Raw genomic sequence first — 19726 nt, 5'->3', positions numbered from 1 at the left:
CCCGACGGCACTCGAGGCTGCGCATGCGCAACTCCGCGCGGCGCATAATAGCTGGGGGGCTCAGGGCTTGCGTACTGTGAGGGGGTTATCGCGCGTGCGCGAGAGGAGCCGAGGGTCAGGAGGTTTTCCCGCCCGTCCAGGGTGCGGCTGTGGGCAGCTCTGCAGGGCGGCGTTTCGGCTCCGCCCGCGGCCCTGAGGAGGTGGGAGAGCTGTGAGGGAGCGGGGTGTAGAGCTGCCCTCCTCGGGGAGCGTAGCCCGGGCGGGGTGCCTGGCTTCCTGAGGTCTTGTAGAGGGAGAGGAATGCTTGTAATCGTGCGCGGCCTGCTGCTGTCCATGCACTCGTAGCTCAGAGCGTGGTTATTGCAAACCTCTGGGGGTGAGGGGTGACAGAGGTGCTAGTCATGTGCATTTCCCTGCAGTAACTTCCAAAGCGTGTGAAGTGATCAGTTAAAAAAAATAAAATCAGTAAAGTGGATCAGAATTTGGACATTTGCTCTTTTGGAGTTGCCCACTCACCAAAGGCTTTCTGGTTAGTAGGGATCAGTTGTCTCCTGACAGGGAGTGGAAAGGGTTAAATCCTTTGCCTGCAGTTGAAGCAAAGAAACAAAATAGTGAGCAAAGGGGAAAGAATGTTTGTTCTCACTCATCAGTCTCGGTTCCTTCACGTCACACTCTCCCTATAGATGTGCATTTTTTTTTTTGCATGCCTTTCTTTAGGTGTTCAGTTTTTTTCCTCGGTGTCCTTTCCATGGGTTTGCTCATCCTCAAATGCCTGTAGTTCTGTGCATTAAAACTAGAAGGAAAAGTGTTGTTCATTGAAAAATTGCAATAATTTGTTTTGTGGCACTGCTTCTTCAGTACCTCCCAAATAATCTTGAATGCATAAATGGAAAGAACATAAGGCAATAACATTGTCTCTTATTTAACCAGCTAAGTTAAAGTTTATTTTCTCTAGTAATTGTTCTGGCATAGCAAGATGTTTAAAGACCATATTTAGCTTTTGTTTTCATAGAGATAATGGTATTCCTGGTGAAACCCAGATTCTGAATTCCTTCTGATATCAATGTTAGTTATGCCCTGACTACAAAATAACATTAATTACTGCTGCTCTTTTAATTTACTTTCCACAATATTCAGGAAAAAAATCCAAACCAACAATTTTAGTACTCTGTGCCTTAGTCTCAAGAGAAATAAGTGCTTCAGCACCTTGCAGAGGTGATTCAGAGCAAGGAATTCCCAGCTGGTGGGCAGCCACCTGGGGCTGTTGCTGGTCACAGTTCTGCTTCTGCAGTGTGCTGCTTCTGTTGCCAGCAAAAGTGAGTGATCAGAAAAGCTAAGGAGGAGAAATAAAGCCTTCTCAGCAGCAGGAAAATCTTAACTTACTTGCTTATGAAACTGCAACTGAAGTCCTGTGATGTTTTATCTGATATGTGCAGAGAAAACACACGTAATGTGTGCTGGGCAGTGCTCCTTACAGATTGCAACAGTGATTGCTTCTGTCTCTAAAGCAAAAGTGGTGGCTCCCAAATCTGCCATAGGTTCACAGGAGCCTAGTGTTAGAGTGCTCTGCTACGAAAAGGTTCCTTTCTTGTTTGAAAAGGCAGTCATAGCTCTTAGCTCAACTAAGCACTGCTTGAGGATGTAGGGAATTCATCATTCCCTGCTTGCAGCTGAAGCTGTGCCATTGACTAGAAGAGAATTCAGGACTTGGCACAGCAATATTTAGGATCCAGTTATCTGGGTGCTGACATAGAAGGGAAAAAATTGGAGTTCCATCTAAAACAACTAGCTCTATTCTTTATCCTTGCGTTGTCTCAGATAGCCTATAAGCTGCGTTCGGATCAGAAGTCAGATCTATTCCGCCTTCTTGAGAATCATAATCAATAGCTCAATGAATTGTGGTTGCTTCTCTCTTCTCTCCCAGATAGTTATCAGAACCTTCAAAGGAAAGGGGAATAATGAAAGAATGCCTGCTGCATTGCATAAGCTGGGGGTTTGGCAGTCCTTCAGGTACGCGGCAAGATTAAACTGTAAACTGGTCGGAATAATCCTCGTATTTAGCATTTGTGCCAGGCTGCTGTGTGTGTGTGTGGTTTGTAGCTAAGGAGATCTGCTGGGTGTGGCTGCTGTGATGACTCAAGGATTGTCCTCACTGCCATGTGCAGTCCTGGCTCCTGAGTCACTGACGAGTTGTCATATGGCATTTTTTAGGAAGGCTTACTACTGAAGCTGGCTGTGCCTGTGCTTACACACATCAGACTGATAGAGTGTCCAACTTTGTTTTTTAACAAAACCATCTATATTAGTGCAAGCTAATGCTGTAACAGCCTGAAATGAATCTCAAATTCACTCACGTGTACATTAGCAATTGCAATTGTTCTGTCAATTACTGCAGTGACTCCCGCATTTCCTTCACAGTATAAGACATCAGTCAGTGTTTAAACTATGCAGAATTATATTGCAAGGCGTCACACAGCTAAATGAACATCATTTTGATTGGCCATTACAGAGTAAGCAACGTGTAAATTAGATCTCTTCATATTTATCCCTATGTGAATATTTTACTAGATTTAATTATCTGCCAATGCATATCTGAAATGTCTGTTGCTATGGTGTTTCAGTGCTAAATGCAGAGTTAGAATATTATGCTACATTATCTAAAGGTGGTATCTCTGGATTAGAATCTAGAGTTAACTTCCTGGGTTCATGTGTGTAGGTTTTGTTGGCTTTTGTTTGTGTTTTTTTTCAGCAAAGAGTGTAGAAGTTGATGCTTCACTGTAGAAGTCATCTGCCTCTGGGGGCAAATGGACTTCCCTGATCAAATTAGGCCAGAATTACACATCTTGTGTTCACACATCAGCCTCTTCCCAAGACAAAATACAGTGTGTTCTTTGTCTCCTTGGTCCCCTTCAGTTAGATAAGCTTTGCGATCCTTAGCAGAATGATTGCAAAAGATGAGAACTAGACAAAAAGCTATTTGTCAGATATTTGTTACGTCAGCATGAGCAAATATAACTTCTTTATGTTTGACTCACTCCAGAGTCCAGATAGTGCATGACAAATCCCTGACATACTAATACTGCCCTTGCATTTAAGACTTCCATTAAATGGTTTCTGTGAAGGGCAGTAATCAGTAAACACAGATACTTTGTAGCCAAAAGACCGAGGGCAAGGTTGCTCATTCACAAATATTACATCTGTAATAGTTAGCAGGGCTGAAGTAGTTCCGGAGAGTTGGACACTTTGCAGTGTTCCACTTCTAACGCTGCATCCACCGCTGATGAGTGCACCTCACAGAGCCCTTGGGCACGCAGCCGGGCTCTTCCTCAGCTCTGAAGATGCTGCACATCCTTGTAAGGTGTGAAAATCTTTAGGGCACTTTGCAAATACTGCCGCTGCCAGGACAGACACTTTGCCACTGTTGCCAGGTAGACAAAGACATTATTTCAGCCCCATTGAGGGGACAGCAGTTAAGTAACCTGCCACACATGATGAAAGCAGTCAAGTTCAGTAGATACTTGGGGACATGCTTAAATTCCTTCCTCTTAAACCAATACTGTAAACATCTGTGAAGTGCCGTGCTAAGTTTCTGCCAGAGGACTTGAGGCTTTCTGGTGCTCCTGTCAGCGCTCTGATCAGCACAACTCGCATCACAAGTATTCTGTTTGGGAAAGCTCTCCTTGTCTTGAGTCTTTTATTTCTATAAACGATGTTTAAGCACTCAGGAACACAACACATTATTAATGCACACAATCAGTAGTCATGGAGATGCGAATCAAGCTTTTTATTGCTATATCTTTGCTTCTTGTGCCAGGATGCTATGGAGTAATCACTGTCTCTGCTTCTAAATGATTGGCTTTAAGAATCCAAAAAATGCAGAACTTGTAAGAGGTGCTTGTGTTGTTTTTTTCCCAAGTTTCAACATCACAGCAGAGGATTGCTCTGCTTGTTTCTGTGAGATCTCTCACACAATGTGACGACTGAATTAGGACTAGAGCCAATGCAGGATGCGTTTTCTCTCCTCATCTTGGTGCACAGACTTAAGGAAAAATGTGGAAACTAATCCAGAAGAAGGCACCTAGCTAATGTAGGTCAGGAGCCTTCAGCTCTGTAATGAGGTTTGTTTTATTTGGAATGAGGCTACAATTCTATTAAATGCCTATAAATCCAGGAGAACTGAGTACCCTTCCTGCAGATCTAAGAATGTTAAGCTTGAACTCTGTGATATTTTACCTGTGCCTGACTGTGGCCTTGTGAAGTGCTGTGATAATGGGGAAGAAGTGCACAGTGCAGGTCAGCCAACAGAAAGGACTCTTACCTTTATCCTGTCATTCTTTTTCTTGTCCTGAAGTTCCAGTTACACTCAAGCAGGCAACACCTACCCACTGTAGTCATTCTGTAGCCTATTTATTTGAGTGAATGAGGGAGATTTTCTGCATTGTAGCCAATGCTTTTTTTCTTTTTTCCTCTCTCAGATGTTTACTCTTCAGTTAATGCTACCTTACAGTGACCATCCTATTGACCTTCATCTGGCTCAAGCAGCTGGAGAATGAAACTATAACAACTGCAGAAAGGGTTGGAGCAAGAAAATGTGAGCTATTTCTCCCCCACTTTTCTGCCAGGTAAATATATGTTTTCTTCGTAGCACTTCCAGAGTGTTGTAGTGTAGGAAGCCTGAAACCAGCTGAGGAGGACTGTACCCATGGCTTCTAGAAGCATGTTAATACTATACCAATGTTGTTTGGAAGATACTACAGATGTCTTGCATGACAAAACAGGAATGCACAATCTGCTAAAGGTGCCTTGCTAAACTACTGCCTTGGCACTCAGCTCAGTGCCAGTTCTCAGCAGTGCAGTGTCCTGGCTGCTGCTTTAAATACTTGCTTTGAATAGAGAGGCAGAGGAGGGAAAATTTCTTTTGAAATCTATTTGTGTATGTGCTAAAGGACAAGGGAGAACTGTGTTATATTCACTGCATAGGAACATTTATTCTTAGACCCAGATATTGTTTCACTGGGGTTAACAAGTGTATTATTAGTGATCGCTAGTTACAAATAATAACCTGACCTTATTTTTAACCTAATACTGAGCAGATTTCATTGTGTAGATTCACTGCTGTGCTTCACTCTTCGAATATTATCATTAAGAATTTCAGTGCCTTCCATTTTAGACGTTAAAAATAGGTGACAAGTTGGATAATAATTATCATTTTGAATCTTGTTGCAGCCTTACGTAACTGCGTTCTCACCAAAAGCCTTCTTTTAAGGGTTGGGTTGAAGAACATACTACAGTAACCTGGAATTATTTGCACTACTGTAGCTGGGTTATGCAAAGCCTGGATAGAATATATCTTCTTTTTTGAAGAAAGTTTGAGAACCAGTTTAATATTCATGAAAACAAAGGTGCACAGACTGACTCAGGTCTGGCACTGTAAAATCATGTGTTGTCAGCACCTCTCAGTCCTTAGCATAAGCATTCTTCATAATCCTGTATTGCCCAAACAGAAACTCCTAGTCATGCCATCTCACTGCCAGTCAAAATATTTGCGTGTGCAATAATGGTAAATATATAAACATGCAAAATGAAATAACAATGGTAAATTACCTGGAGAGAGAATATCCCCAGGTGCATGGAGCTACACTTGATAAACCTGAGTTTCTTCATTACTAACTCTGTGTTCTTACATGAAGCACTGTTTCCAGTTTTCCTAGCTAAAACTATTTACCCTGGCAGCCTTGAGCTGGGCCACCTTCCTCAACCTTTCCTCATAATTTCTGTCAAATTCCCATGACTTGGGAAAGGTAAAAAAATGACTGGAAAGGGCAGTGGTCAATCCTGAGAACAAAAGGTATCTCCTTCATATGCACCTGACTTCCCAGTTCTCCCAGTGATAACTGTAACAGCAAACCCTGATCTCTCCTCTTTGAGTAACGCATTTTACTTATTTAATCTGTGGAATTTAGTGATCCCTGCTGCACCTTGTAAGGCTCAGAAACACCATTCTAACTTGAGAAGCTTTTCCTCTAAGGAGGTGTATGGTGGCAGTGAAAAATGCACTCTTACAAGTTTGGTTAATAAAATTCTTTCATCTAACCTAAAAACAAGAATTGACTGTGAATTGAATCGTTAATCCCTGGTAAAACTGGTAGATGGTAATGACAAAGCTCTCCTCATTTCACCTGGAACTGGAATCTTCCTAAGCGAAAATATGATTTTCCTTTTTATAGATACACTTACTGTTGGTGGTAACTGTTGAGTACATTCCGTAACAAACAGCACCTTCCTTTTGTTAACCCTGGAGTACACGTGTCCAGAACGTTTTGTAGTGTGTCCGTTGTGCAGGTGCTGCAGACACACACCTAGTCAAGTCCAGACCAACGAATCCTGAAAGCTTACAGGCCCAGGCTGCCCAACTTCATGCTGCTCTTGAGCTGTGTTAGATGAAGAACTAGCTGAATTTTCTTTGTAGGCAGTAAGTGCATCCAAAAGCTGTCAGTTTCAAGTTCAAAAGCAGAAGCTAGTAATAGCCTTACTTGCTGCTGTGAGATACACAGAGATCCAGGTCATCAAAATGATAAGATAAATTATTCTCAGCTGCATAACTGTGTGGAATCTACCTGCTGTGTTGCAGCTGTTTGTAGATATGGCCCCTAAATGTACCTTTTCAAGAAGGGCTCTCTCTTTCCTGAGTATGGTTACACTTCCCTTAAAAAATAGTTTCTGTTACAAAGGAAGATCATTCATATTTGTACTTCTAGTATTCCAAGCAACTTAATTGCTTAAGCTGCTTAATTGGTTCAGCTACTACTGTTCTGATTTTTTACAATGTCCAATTGGAGGCAGCAGGCAAACTTACCAAAATGGAGCAGGAATTATTCATGTGTAGGTAATAACCAAGTGAAAGAATTTCCACAATTAAGTTGTGTACATTGCAGTAGCCTTGAGATAGGGCTGACTTCTTTCACAACAAGTTCTTCTGCTTTCATGGGACAATTTAATATGCTTCTGTTTTCCAGAAAGTAACTCTTGCTCTTACTCTGTGCTATGGAACCAGTACAGCAGGAGGTTCTGAGAGCTGGGGATCAGGAGAAGGAAGATGTCTCTTGATCAGTTCTCACTTCCCCTGCTGTGAGGTGTTACAGGAACTATTATAGATTTTGCTGGTTGAATAGTTTTGTTTATTGGTTGATTTTTGTTTTCCTTAAACTGAAATGCACTTTCTTCAAAGTGTAAGTTATCCTTAAGAGGAAATTTGTGACTTCTAGGTGAACCAACTTATTATTTTCTTATGATACAAATGGACAAGCTTTTGGGCAGCACCACTGAATGCAAATACTTGCCTTTTGTTCATGTGTTTTAAATGTAAATGCTTTCTAGGTGCTTGTTGGAGGAAGTTCCTGTAGATATTCCTTTTACAGAGGAGAGCCTATGATGTTACAAAAAAAAAACAGCAAACCATACATCTGCTGGAGGAGAATAGCTGTAACATGGCTTTTTGTTCACTGTTTTTCTGTACCACCTTTTGCCCCCAGAAGACTGTAGGTGTTCAATGGCTTGCAAGCACAAAAATAAATTCACATATCCTGAAAAGCAGTTATTTCTAAAATGGAAGCCACAATGCTGGGCATAAGATTTTCAGGTAAAGGAATGAATAACCACTTGTCCATTTGAGACTACCAGTGCATGCATTTAAAACCAAGACGATACCAGCAAAGCATGGCTTTACTACCAGTGAAACAGGCACGTATGCATGTAACAGGTGTGAGCATTCAGTCTGATACTTACCTGTGTATCCAAATCACTTCTTTCTGTGATGAGATTGTGAATGTTCTTTTTTGTTTTTGTAATTAAAGGGCGGAACAGATGGCAAAGACTTAGAGCTCTATTCATTAAATTAAAACAGAGAATGTTTCCACATTATAATTTAATATAATAGGATTTTGCTTCAGTGAAATAAAACTATAGAGTCCAGTGCTTGGGAATGTTTACTATATGAGAAGCTTCACTGTTAAAAGATGTCACTGAGTCATGCTGTGAGTCTCTGCCAAATACCAATCATATGACTAACTCAGCTAAAGAGGCTGTTTCTTTATGCCAACATGTTTCCATTGCCACCCCACAGCGAACCTTTTTTTGACAGCACACCTGTGGGTTTTATGTAACACCACAGGGGCACTGTGGCCCGACTGCATGTGTTTAAAAAAGAGCAGAAACAAGCAAAAGCTAGCTGGCCTGGTGTTAAGAACTGTGCAACAAATGGAGTTGGGTTTGGTGTGATTTGAAAAGTAGAATTATGGCAGATAATCCAAATCAAACATTGATGTTCTTAGAAATCAGCGAATGTTTTGCCAGTTTCAGGAATCAAGATGCTACTCTCTGGATGGCAACCAGTTTCAAAAGTTCAGTCAAGAAAGGTTTTCATTTCTTTTTTTTTAATTACTGTGGTTAAGATAGGTGAATTCTGAGCAGCAGTGGGCAGTGCTAGGCTTTCCTACATCTGAAAAAGTATTTACACTCAGTTATAAACATTTGAGTGAAACTTATCTAAGCTCCATTTTTGGGATCTTATCTATTATTATTATTGAGACGTTTTTAAATCCATGGGAAGTTACAGCAAGTGTTTTGCACCAGCCGTTCTTTGTTCTAGCAAGCTCCAGCTTTAGATACAAAGTATATCGTTCGCCACTCCGCCAGGCTTAGCAACCAATACATTGTCTTCTGCATGCAATGACTGTTCCTCTGGTAATTAGGCATTGTGGCAGAGATAAAACAATCAAGATGGAAAATAGCAGAACAAAGAACACACAGACTCACAGTGGGCAAAGGTATTTCTGCTTCAACTCCTACTGCCACTAAAATGCACTGCAAATTAATCTATCTCAGTGATTACAGAATAAGAAAGTTAAAGGGACGAGCACACGTGCCACAGGAAGTTTGAGCTGCACTTCTCTTCACTATAAGCTGTGAAATTGCTGTTGTGCTGCGTGTGAATAATTGAGAGGTCACAGAGGATAAGGCGGACATTTATGTTTCATTCTGGTTTCCCTGTGTTCAGTGATATCAACAACATTGTTTCCATCTTCAGTAATGCTGCATTTGCTTCTAAGTCTTATTGCAACAATAATACAGTTGTTAAATGCACACTTTGATCTTTTACTGAGATCACAGTTCTTCACATTTTCGACATTGAAATACTGAAATGTTATCTGGAGCATGATGAAGCTTTTGGTACAATGTATGGAAATGAGGAATAGGGTGGGTCACATTTGAGCATTTAAGGAATTCTATCTCAGAACAAAAGCAGAACAATGCTTTAAGATCAGTGGGTTTTGCCAGGGAGCCTGATACTTGGTGCACCTCCTGCTGCATGAGACAAGGAGAATTGCTCCCTTTCCTTCCGACCAGTTTCATTTTGTCAGGAAAGGTGAACTTCATGTATATTTCATCTATAGACTCTTAATGGAGGAATGTCCCTTACAATGGTTGTTTCTCACTTCTGCACTGAAATTATTAGCTTAAGGTTTCCCTCCTTACAAAGGCAGGGCTTCTGTTTTGGAGAGGCACTCGCACAGTTAAAGACTAGATGGTGTTACTGAATGCTTTCTCCTTTGTCATCAAGTGTTCTTCAAACCACAGTGAAATGTGGTCTATGAGATAATTAGCAGCTGTGTTCAAGTATCTCAAGGGAAGATTTGAGCTCTGAATTTTGAGAGGATGTTTGTATATCACACGTAATTCTGTCTTGTCACAGTCTATATGAGCTTTCTGTGACAAGAACAGAAAAAAATTAACCAATGAGTTCAAAATACTTATGCTAGGAACATAACTGTTTTGTTTCAACATCTGTTACATCTTCTCCATTAAATTCAGACTGCTGTTGAGCAGAGCTTTACAAAGTACAGCTTTCACTGTCAGAATTGCACTACTCCCCAAACAGTATGGAAGGAAACCTGTAGCACTTCAGAATAATGTTTGATGTAAGGCACCTCCCTCCCTTTCCAGTTTCCTTCTTGTAAGGAGGTTCCTGCTTGCATGATGATTCCCCATTTCAGTGATACTACATTTGCTGACTGGGCAGAGCAGCAGAGGCGTACAGCATGCAGACAAATAGTTTCCCAGTATCACAGCACTTAACAGCAGAACTCATTTGATTATCATCTCTTCTCTGTTTACCCTTTTAAAGCTTTTTCAGTGCGGTCCTAAAAGAATTCAAATGTCATTCTTTTGTGGGGGAGAACATCACATTTTAATACCAATCCTAGCTAGCATTTCCCATCAGTAGCTCTTTCTGAAGGCCTTTCAGAAGTCAATACTGGTGAGGAATCTGACAGTTCAGCAGTAAGATTACTTCATTCACCCCGAATCACTTCAGCCAGCAGAACAGCAAGGATGGAGCATGAGCCAGAAGTCTTCTAGGCTACTGTCAGATCCAGTTTGCCACCTCATACAAAATCTATTTTATTTTTTGTTCTTGGAGAATTTGCCAGCTCTGCCTACCATTCACATCTTATCTTGGAGCCTCAGAGGTACTGCTTTTCTTTCTGAGATCTTCCAAGAGTTCTCTCCCATCTTCTGACTGAGATGCAGTGAATGAAATCTGCTTTTTTCAGCTCCAACTCAAACCTGTGGCTCATCTAGGCTTTTTCTAGATTTGGTTCCATTAAGCCCCCATTTCCCTACTTACTCTGAGCCTTCAAAATAAATTTTTAGATAGGATTATATGGGAATACGCATTAGTAGAGTAAGAGATTTTAAAAATAGCCCAGCTTCTAAATCTCAATTTAACCTCATAATTGTCCCAGTATTTGAGCTTAAAGCATGGCGATGTATCAGCTTAGTGCTGATGAAGAACAGCCATGTGTAGCATGTGCTTCATAAATACAAGTTTGTGAAGCGTTCTAAACTGTTTGTTACACGTGGAAGTTCTCATTAAAGCAGGGTCTGTGTGGTTTTTCTCACCCGTGTGTGTGAGCTGCATGCAGTGAATCTTAGTTGAGTTGTCTAACCCACAGAAAGAGTTGCTACTGTTTGTTTCTGTCAGTCAACACTTCGTTAATCCTGCCACAGAGTTGGCATCACTCCTGCACAGACGGGCTGGCAGCAAGTCACAGGCCAGAGAGCAAAACCAAAAGGGCCACACAGTTCTTATATTTAAGTGTAACACAGAATGCAAGATTAAATAAGAAGAAATTAAGATGTGCCCTAATTTTAATGGCATGATTTTTTTGTTCCATTTCAATGTTACATAAAATTTTGCTCATATTTAAAGATTTTGTGTTGCAATTACTGAATTTAAGTAGCTGTTATGCTGTAAGGCCATAAAATAAAAGAAACATTTATTTAAAACTCAAATACAAAAGCAGATGTTTTTACTATTAGTTATTTTTCTAACATTCAAGTGATTCCTAGCCTTCTATCTCTTGCAGCTGTCTAGCTCAGAGTGTTTGTACTTCTTGCTAGCACTGTCAGAGACCACCTGCAAAATGCAACAGAAGAAAACTGGTAAAAATTCTAAAATATGTACAATAAAGAGGAAATAATTGTAATTGAATTTTAATTTGATAGTGTATATAATGTAATGACTCAGCAGAGCCTCCCAAAAAATACAGTATAAACCAGACAGCCCCAGTAACATTTTCCATATAATTCGGACTCCGTTTCAGTGAAGCATGTGGAACAGCAGCTCAGCTTGCCTTCCAGGTGCTTCTGCAGAAGTTTCAACTCCTTGTGCCACCTCTGTAGGGAACATCCTCCTGTTCACACCCACTGACAACCAGCAGTCGCAGACACTGGCTGGCCTCTTGGCCTACACTGTGGCTACGCTGCCTGTTAACAAGTACCTGTTTGTCCCTCTGCACACCTGTAGTCACTCAAGGCTGGTGATAGAAAAACACAAGGTAACTATAAGATACCCATTCATTTTCGGTTAGTATCTTGTTTTGTAAGTTTTCTGTAAGGAGGTGTTTCCTCCCACAGGTGCCCACTTGTATGTTTTTTCTGATCGTTCACTACTATGTGGATTCTCATTTGTTATGTACGAATACTGATTCCTCTGGTATGTCATTAGTTCACAGTGCATTCAATTAATTTAGACATAAATATTGGAGAAACTTAATTAGAACACGAGTGCAGTATTATTGCTATGAAATTACTTGTTTTTTTCCCCCTAGATTTTGAACAAGCCAAAGTCATTGTTTGGTGTTTCAGTGTGTAAAGCCACAGCTGCAGTTTTACGAGCACCCTGTACTGCCTTCAGCAGCCATCTTTTCCCTGTGCCCCTTTTCCCATTGCAGGCTACTGCTGGACCCATACCACGACTTTGTCAGGCTGTTGTTCAGGAAAAGGATCCAAGTTCAAAACACCCATCTTTGGTCAGGTTCTTTTAGTCAAGATCAAGTCCTTGACTGGGTTCACTGCGCAACCCCACGCGCTATTTCACCAGCACAGCTTAGGGAAGGACTGGACTGGAGACAAACAATGTGACTTTGAGCTGCATGCATCAGAACTGCAAAGAAAACAAAAACAAAGCCCCCAAACCCAAGACATTAATCAAGCTGTAAGGAACATTTGTTTTACGTTTGTTTTGAAGCAGTTTTGAAATAAGGTTGCAGATCACTCGTGGATGAAACGTGTTTAGTTAGGATAAAAGGCTACAGACAAAGCTAAAAGTGGCTTCTAATCATACAGAATCAACATATACAGAAGTAGTCGATGTGAGTTCTAAATAGGTAATACCCAGTGAATATTTAAATACTAGATGTTTTATACTAAATAATACTAAATAAATATTTTTAAATCTTTCATGTTTGTCATCCTGCTCACCAGGGTACAGCCTACAATCATTTTACAGGAGAAAAAGGGTTTCATGGGCAGTGGTGGATTACTAGCTAGTATTCTCTCACAGCACTGTAGAAGTATGCTGAAAATAGCTTTTAGCTAAGATATTCCTCCTAACTTTTTTTGTTCATTAGCTTTACTTGTGTAAATGATGCTGTGGCTGGAAAACCTAAAAAGCAGAAATAGCTGTGGAGCTGTTATCTGTAAAAATAGGTTTGAAGTCTTGCACAGAAGAAAACTACGTTTGTTCAAGCTGTATATTTTTCACTGGCAACTGGTTTCCCTTAAAATGATAAGGCATTAAAGCCTGAACTAAAAAAAATCACTTTGGCTCTTCCAGTTCAGGAAATTTCTATGAGACTAGTTTTTTTAACTGAGTGTTTTTACAGGCATGAAGGACTCCCACATATGTAGCAGTCGTGTTCACCACTATGGCTTCAGAACACGCCCTGGGGTTTCTGATGCTGAAAGTAAGCCTGTAGTATTATTACATCCTTAGAAATGGTCGCAGTGATTTCAGCCTCATCTGTTCACCGGCAGCCAAAAGACATCCGGTTGTTTCAGAGGCAGGAGCAGGCTCTATAGCCACACCTGCTGGCTGGCTAGCCGAGCACAGGGCAGGGAGTTCCTAGTAAGCCAGTGAAATGTCAGGAAGGTGTACAGACAGCATCCGGAATGGGAGCAGTGCTGTGTGTTACCGCATGCAGAAACAAGCCCACGTTGGTTTGCAGTCTATGGGAGTCACTCGTTTACGAATGTGTGCATAGTTATGAACTTATATCTGTTATTATGTTCATCATATTTCAAAAGTGCACATTGCTACGGTATAATTTCCATCTAGTGCTGTCCAGTTTCTGTTCTCTGCTTAAATTCTCCTCTTCTCTTCTCTTCTCTTCTCTTCTCTTCTCTTCTCTTCTCTTCTCTTCTCTTCTCTTCTCTTCTCTTCTCTTCTCTTCTCTTCTCTTCTCTTCTCTTCTCTTCTCTTCCTTTCTCTTCCTTTCTTTTCTGCCATTCCACCTACTTCAATATCATCTGGGATGTCTGGATCTTATTCTATTGCTATGTAACCTAGTTCATGCTTTTTTGGCTCGTCTTACTGAATTGGTGCAGGGTCTTGATGGAAGGTGAGTTATTATTTTAGCTTCCAGTTCTAGGGTAGGTAAGGGCCCTAGAGCTTTAACTAATTATGCTGGAGAAAATATTCCCTTTAGGAGCAGTCTGCTGGCTGCAGACTGTCCCAAAATACTTCTCTGCTTTGTTAGACGGGGTAATGAATGGACTCTCAGAGTAGCTGTGGCAACGATACACTGACTCAAGATTTTTTTGGCTGCCCCTTTCTTTCTGGAGCCAATATCTTTACTTCCAGATTGCATTTGTGAATTCTGTGCTGCTTTTTAAGCTTTACATGCATAAGACTGTATGTGGTTCCTATAGTTGTGCTTATTAAATGAAAATGTGCAGGTGAGAAGGATAGGAAGCCTGTAGCAACAGAGGCATTTGTCCTTTAGTGATTGAGAACATCTGATTTAAGTGTTCAGTTCTTGCTTAAGTAGAATTACCTGAAGCTTTTTCTAAGAGTCTCTGCTCCTCTCCCTTCACCATTCAGATGAAGAACACTCTTCTAACCTAACCAAATAAATTAGATGGCTGAAATAGATGGGTTAACAGCCCTGGTATACCAAAAAAATCATCATAATTCTGAAAGACTCTCCTCCATCCATCAATTTCCATTTTTGTTTTCAGCTGCCACAGCTTTATAATGGCAGCCAGTTCTGAACTGAGTCACTTGGTAATGTCCCTTCATGCTGTCTGAGTGTGATTTCTCCTAAAAGAAACCCAAATAAACACAATTGAGACAAAATCAATCTTGCAGGAAGTTCTCTAAATGTTTGTGACAGGATTTTGAAGGGTTAAAAAGACTTCTGAGGAATCCAAATAGCATAATGGATTGGCTGTTTTCCTCTCTCTCATATAGTTCAATTCAAAGCTACATTTCAAGTAAAAAAGTAATTGTTCCAACTTGACACTTTCTGAAAATGTATCCGTGATTCAGTCAACACATCATCAACAAGAGAAGTGAACTCACAGGCTTAGACAGATTTCTCACTAGGATACCAGAGATTTTAAAGGGCAAAAGAGAACCAGACACAATCAGACTGTAGTGCCCTCCCCTCTGAGCAGCACAGCAGCCTTTCTGCAAATGCTGTGATTCGGTCACTGAAGGAGATCTTGGCTGCCAGTCTTTAATTTCCCCTGTTCCCCATGAATGAATGAGGTCCTTCATTTCTCTGAAGCAACAGCCCTTGCTATGGCCAGTGACAGTGCATCAGAAAAGCCTGCTAGTGGAGGCTTCACTGGTCTGTGCTAAACAAGTACTTTGTGTCTTGTTCAAGTTTCAGTGGCGTTAATAGGGATGCCTGGTATCACCACTAGCACTGTGGATTTGTAGATGAGATCTTTATCATTTATTTTAAGATCTAATGAATAAGCTTTCTATGTGGAAGAGTACATTTTAGGTATGCTCTTACAAATGAAACAGAACAAGCTAGTAAAAAAAGAAAGTGCATCACAATTGCATTAATCTTCCTCCATCTGCTCTCTTTCAAATGTTTTTATGACAGGGGATTGACTATTGGATTTTTTATTGTTCTTAATGGATATGGCAGAACCAAAACCCATTTCCGTTCCCACTGACATCAGGGGAAACAAGATTCAGCTCTGAGCAGAACGATTTTTTTAGAACCATTAGCATCTCTAACTGCATTTCAGTGAACATGGTAATTATAACATCAGTGAGTTTCAATCAGCTGACTGAAATGCTTATGGCACAGTGGACTGGCACTTCTGCTCCTCTTTGGCTCTTCTGAAAATCCCAACTTCTCTAATTAGCAATCTCTGATGTGCCATATGTGTGGACATTCCCAATCAAGCTGGCTGAATTACTCACATGAGCTGAGGCTATGGGCTGTAACAGAAGGGGGTTTCTTGTAGGAAATGACATTTAGTGGATTAATTAGAATACTTTACAAAACAGCATCCACATATTCAGCTGTACTAATAAGAGAAAATATCTTGTTTTGAAAAATTGAAGTATTTTCTTCTGGTCACATTTGGCTGTTTCAGAAAATACAAGCAATGAAATCTCAATCAGGTGCTCCTGAATGCATGCACCTCTTGTATCTCAAATCTCCCTGCCCATTTAAGTGTAACAGAATGAAATTCATCCTTTAGAGCAGATACACCTCCTGTCTTCAGGTAATTCCTCCTGGAGGGGGAGATGCTGTGCCAAGTTATTGCAAAGTGGGGACACAGGCTGAATAGACAGCATTTATGCTTTAGCTATGACTCTGAATGGATAAGCCTGCAACCCGATGGCAGGTTATGGTTCTAGGTCTCAGACTTTGCAGAAGTTCAATTAAATCAGAGCTGGTTTCTCTGCCTAGGAGATATTCCAGTGTGATACATGTCCAGACCAAAATTCTTGAAGAAAAATCATGGAAACATGTCAAGTGCAAATGTTCACAGAATCACAGAATGGTCTGGGTTGGAAGGGACCTCAAAGATCATGGATCTCCAACCCCCTGCCACAGGCAGGGCCACCAACCTCCACATTTCACAGCAGCCCAGGCTGCCCAGGGCCCCATCCAACCTGGCCTTGAACACCTCCAGGGACGGACAGGGCATCACAGCCTCTCTGGGCAGCTCTAAGGGATTGGACTGGTGGACCTCCAGAGGTCCCTTCCAGTCCCCACAGTTCTGTGATTCGCTGTGATTCAGTGATTTGTAATGCCGAAATATCTCCATGCAAAGAAGTATCTGTAGATAATCCCTCATCTGTTTAGGGATGGCACAGCACTGGTATAATAAATACACCACCCCTTTTGTGGCCAATGTGCACTGAGAATCCTGGGATGAGAGCCAAAGCGAAGTGACGTCACCCGCAGCTGACAAGAAGCCACCTGGGGCAGGGAGGGCAGCAGGCAGCCCAGGCAGCAGGGCTGACCTTTGGAATAAAGGAGAACAAGAGGTGGCCTTTCAGCCAGCCCTGCTTTCCTGCTGCTGCCTGGCAAAGCCAGGGAATGCACACAGGGAAGGGTGACGCAGGGAAGTGCTGCTGGACGGCACTGCGCACAGCGACAGCTCCCTGCAGTCGGGGCCATTGGTAACCAGCAAAAATCCACGTGTCCTTCCGCTATTTGCTTTAAGCACAGGCTATTTTGGTCAACATCCAAGCTTTCTCCCCAGATTGGAAATTTGCTTTAGATCCCCATTTTCATTTGACAGCAAAATATTTTAGAAACAAACTGTTCAGGCTGTTTTGTGCACAAAGCAGCCCATGAGTCACCAGATACTGTGCTCGTGATGCAGCTCTGATTTCCAAGCCATTCCCCTTTTGTTTAACAAAAAGGGAAAAAACAAAAATCAAAGACACACACAAAAACCAAAGCTGTAGAAATGTCATTTCTCTAACTGTGGCTGATAACAGTCTTTTCTCATTTCCCATATCCACTGTCTGTCCTTGTGTTTGCACTCCACTTCCACGCCCGGTTCCACTTCCCGCTCCTATTTCTACTTCTTTGTAGGAAGACAAAACTTTTAATTAACTTGAGGCACAAACGATTCTTTGAACATGTAATTAGTAATTATGCATAGACAGATGTATTGATTCAAGAGGAATAACGCCTGAGGGCTGCACTCGCTGCACTGCCGGAAGGTTTCTGCAGCCGGGGGCTGTCAGCTCGGCTCTGAGCACAGCCGACGACAACCAGCAGTCAGCGCAGCGCGTCTCCAAACCCCACCTTTAAACACGAGCCGTGCCGAAAGGAGGAAAGCTGCGCACAGCCCCGGCGGCGTCGCTGCCATGGCAACGGGCGGCGCGCTCCTGTGACGTCATGGGCGCGTCGGGCGCGTCCGCGTTCCCTCGGAGCGGCGCCCCCTGGCGGTCGGGCTGTCCCAGCGAGCGGTTGAAATGGCGGGGGGGGGCTCCTTATTTTTGGAAAATCCTGAAGGGAGCGGGCGCGTTGAGCTCGGGGAGAAGGGGAGTCAGTAAGAGCAAGTATGAAGCAGTGGTGCTACGCTCTGTGCAGAGAGGCTGGTGCGGAGCCGTTGGTTTTGTGTTCCCTTCTCTGTGGGTGGTGTGCCCTCAAGGAAATAAGCACGCAGTTTGCTGGAATACATTTAAAGGATAATTGAGTTCAGTTGGTAACTGAAGTCAGCAGTTTGCCGTCGGAATAGCCGACCGGGTTGAGGAGTGTCATGCTCTGTTTCTTTGCAGGGACAGAGCAGCGTGCTCAGAGCAGCCCTGTGCTCGTGAAAGGAAAGGAGGTGGCTGTGGGCTGCCGGCAGCTGCTGCTGCACAGGGAACATGAGCAGTGTGTGATGGGTGACCTGCCTTACCTGTCCTTCTCTTGGAACCTTGGGTTTGGCCTACGGGAACCTGGGCAGGTCCTGCTGGGGAGATGGGACAGCATGAAGGAGAGTGACCTGGAAATGCAATGAAGTTACTGAGAGCGTGGAGTGCTCTCATCATCAGCAAAGCAGGCAGCTTCCTTCGTTCCTACTTCTCAAGCTCTCGGTTGATGAAAGGACAAGGTACTTGAGGAATGGTTCAGTTCTACAGAAATTCTGCACAAATGTAATGTTTACCAAAGATTAAAATACAATGACTGTGCTGCCGAGTGCTGCCTTCTTATTTAATGTAATCCTTTATCAAATATTATTTTCCCGTTAAAAGACGAATTGGTAACAACTAGAAAGAAGCTTCTGATGAGTGTTTTTTTCATCTATTTCTGTACTACTTAAGTGGTTTGCAGAGTGGAAGTGTTACTCATGTTCTAGACTGAATGCTGCAAGGATTTTTTATTTTTTTTTCCCCCAGTTTTCTGAAGGGCTGTTTTAATGGACAATTCCAATGGCTGCATAGAAAAATCCCTCCAGGCACTGCATGAGAAAGTCACTTCTGAAGTTGTTTCCATCTGGCTCTGACATTTGTTGAGTTACAAGTATAGTATTGATTTCACTATGGGCATTTTAAACGTTTTCAGTTTAACAATAACGGCAGTAATGCACTTAAATTCATTAAGTGGGGAAATACAGAAATCATTAACTTCAGATATACATCTAAAGTGATTATTTACTACAGGTTTTGTTTCAAGATGCATTAATCCACCAAGGGCAGGGCCTCCTTGTTACAGCTGAGCCAGGTTTTTGAAACTAGACTGGGTTATAGTTAACTGGATCTTGAAACCATGTGCCACACAATGAGCAGAACAGAAATCAGCTGGTTCTTCAAGGGGGAGGGGGGGGGGGGGAGTTACAGCTTTCAATTTCCTGATGAAGTAACCAACCACACTTGTTTCTCTACCAGGTGAAACTGAAAAGAAAACTTTGAGTCAGCTAATGCCAAAGCATGCGAGGCTGTCCTGTTGGGTATGACTGTGTCTAAGCCTGCTGTGCTGCCTGGGAGGGGGCTGAGGATCAGCATCCTCTGCTGTGAGCACTGGATGCCTGTGCACAGCAGTGGCCGAGCATCCCAGCAGGCTTCTTCCAAAGAAACAGGAAAAGAAAAGGAGGGAGGGTTTGGTGTAGGGACTTGGCTAGTGTCCAGCAAAGCAGTGAAAGAGAAAAGCTTTAAGGAAGCTGTGACCTTTTTGTTTCTTTTGCTCTCTCCAGTGTTATCAGAGGGGAAATGTTCTTGCTGGGATTTTGCTGAAATGGTTTGTGAGCCATGTGGAAGCTACGTGGGATTTCAGAATGGACTGATAGAGGATTTCCAGGCAGTGGTGACCTGCAGGAGGGTGTGGGGATGACTCGAGCTGCCCTCCAGCAGGGTGCTCTCACTGCTGGGCCTGGGCACCTGCAGCAAGGTGCATGTTAATAGTAAAATCAC

General features: G+C 42.2%; 1 long non-coding RNA gene across 1 annotated transcript; it reads left to right on the top strand.

Moving 5' to 3' along the window:
• Positions 1–5: 5 nt before the first annotated feature.
• LOC125700070 (uncharacterized) lies at positions 6–19121 on the top strand. The gene is made up of 5 exons (XR_007379774.1): positions 6–200; positions 1925–2010; positions 4476–4622; positions 18113–18429; positions 18716–19121. It is a non-coding gene; the product is annotated as an uncharacterized LOC125700070 (long non-coding RNA).
• The last annotated feature ends 605 nt before the right edge of the window (positions 19122–19726 follow it).

This window comes from Lagopus muta, chromosome 14, assembly GCF_023343835.1.
Source record: "Lagopus muta isolate bLagMut1 chromosome 14, bLagMut1 primary, whole genome shotgun sequence".
Taxonomy (NCBI): domain Eukaryota; kingdom Metazoa; phylum Chordata; class Aves; order Galliformes; family Phasianidae; genus Lagopus; species Lagopus muta.
The sequence above is the reverse complement of the archived record's forward strand: the minus strand, read 5'-3'. Positions and strand labels throughout refer to the sequence as shown.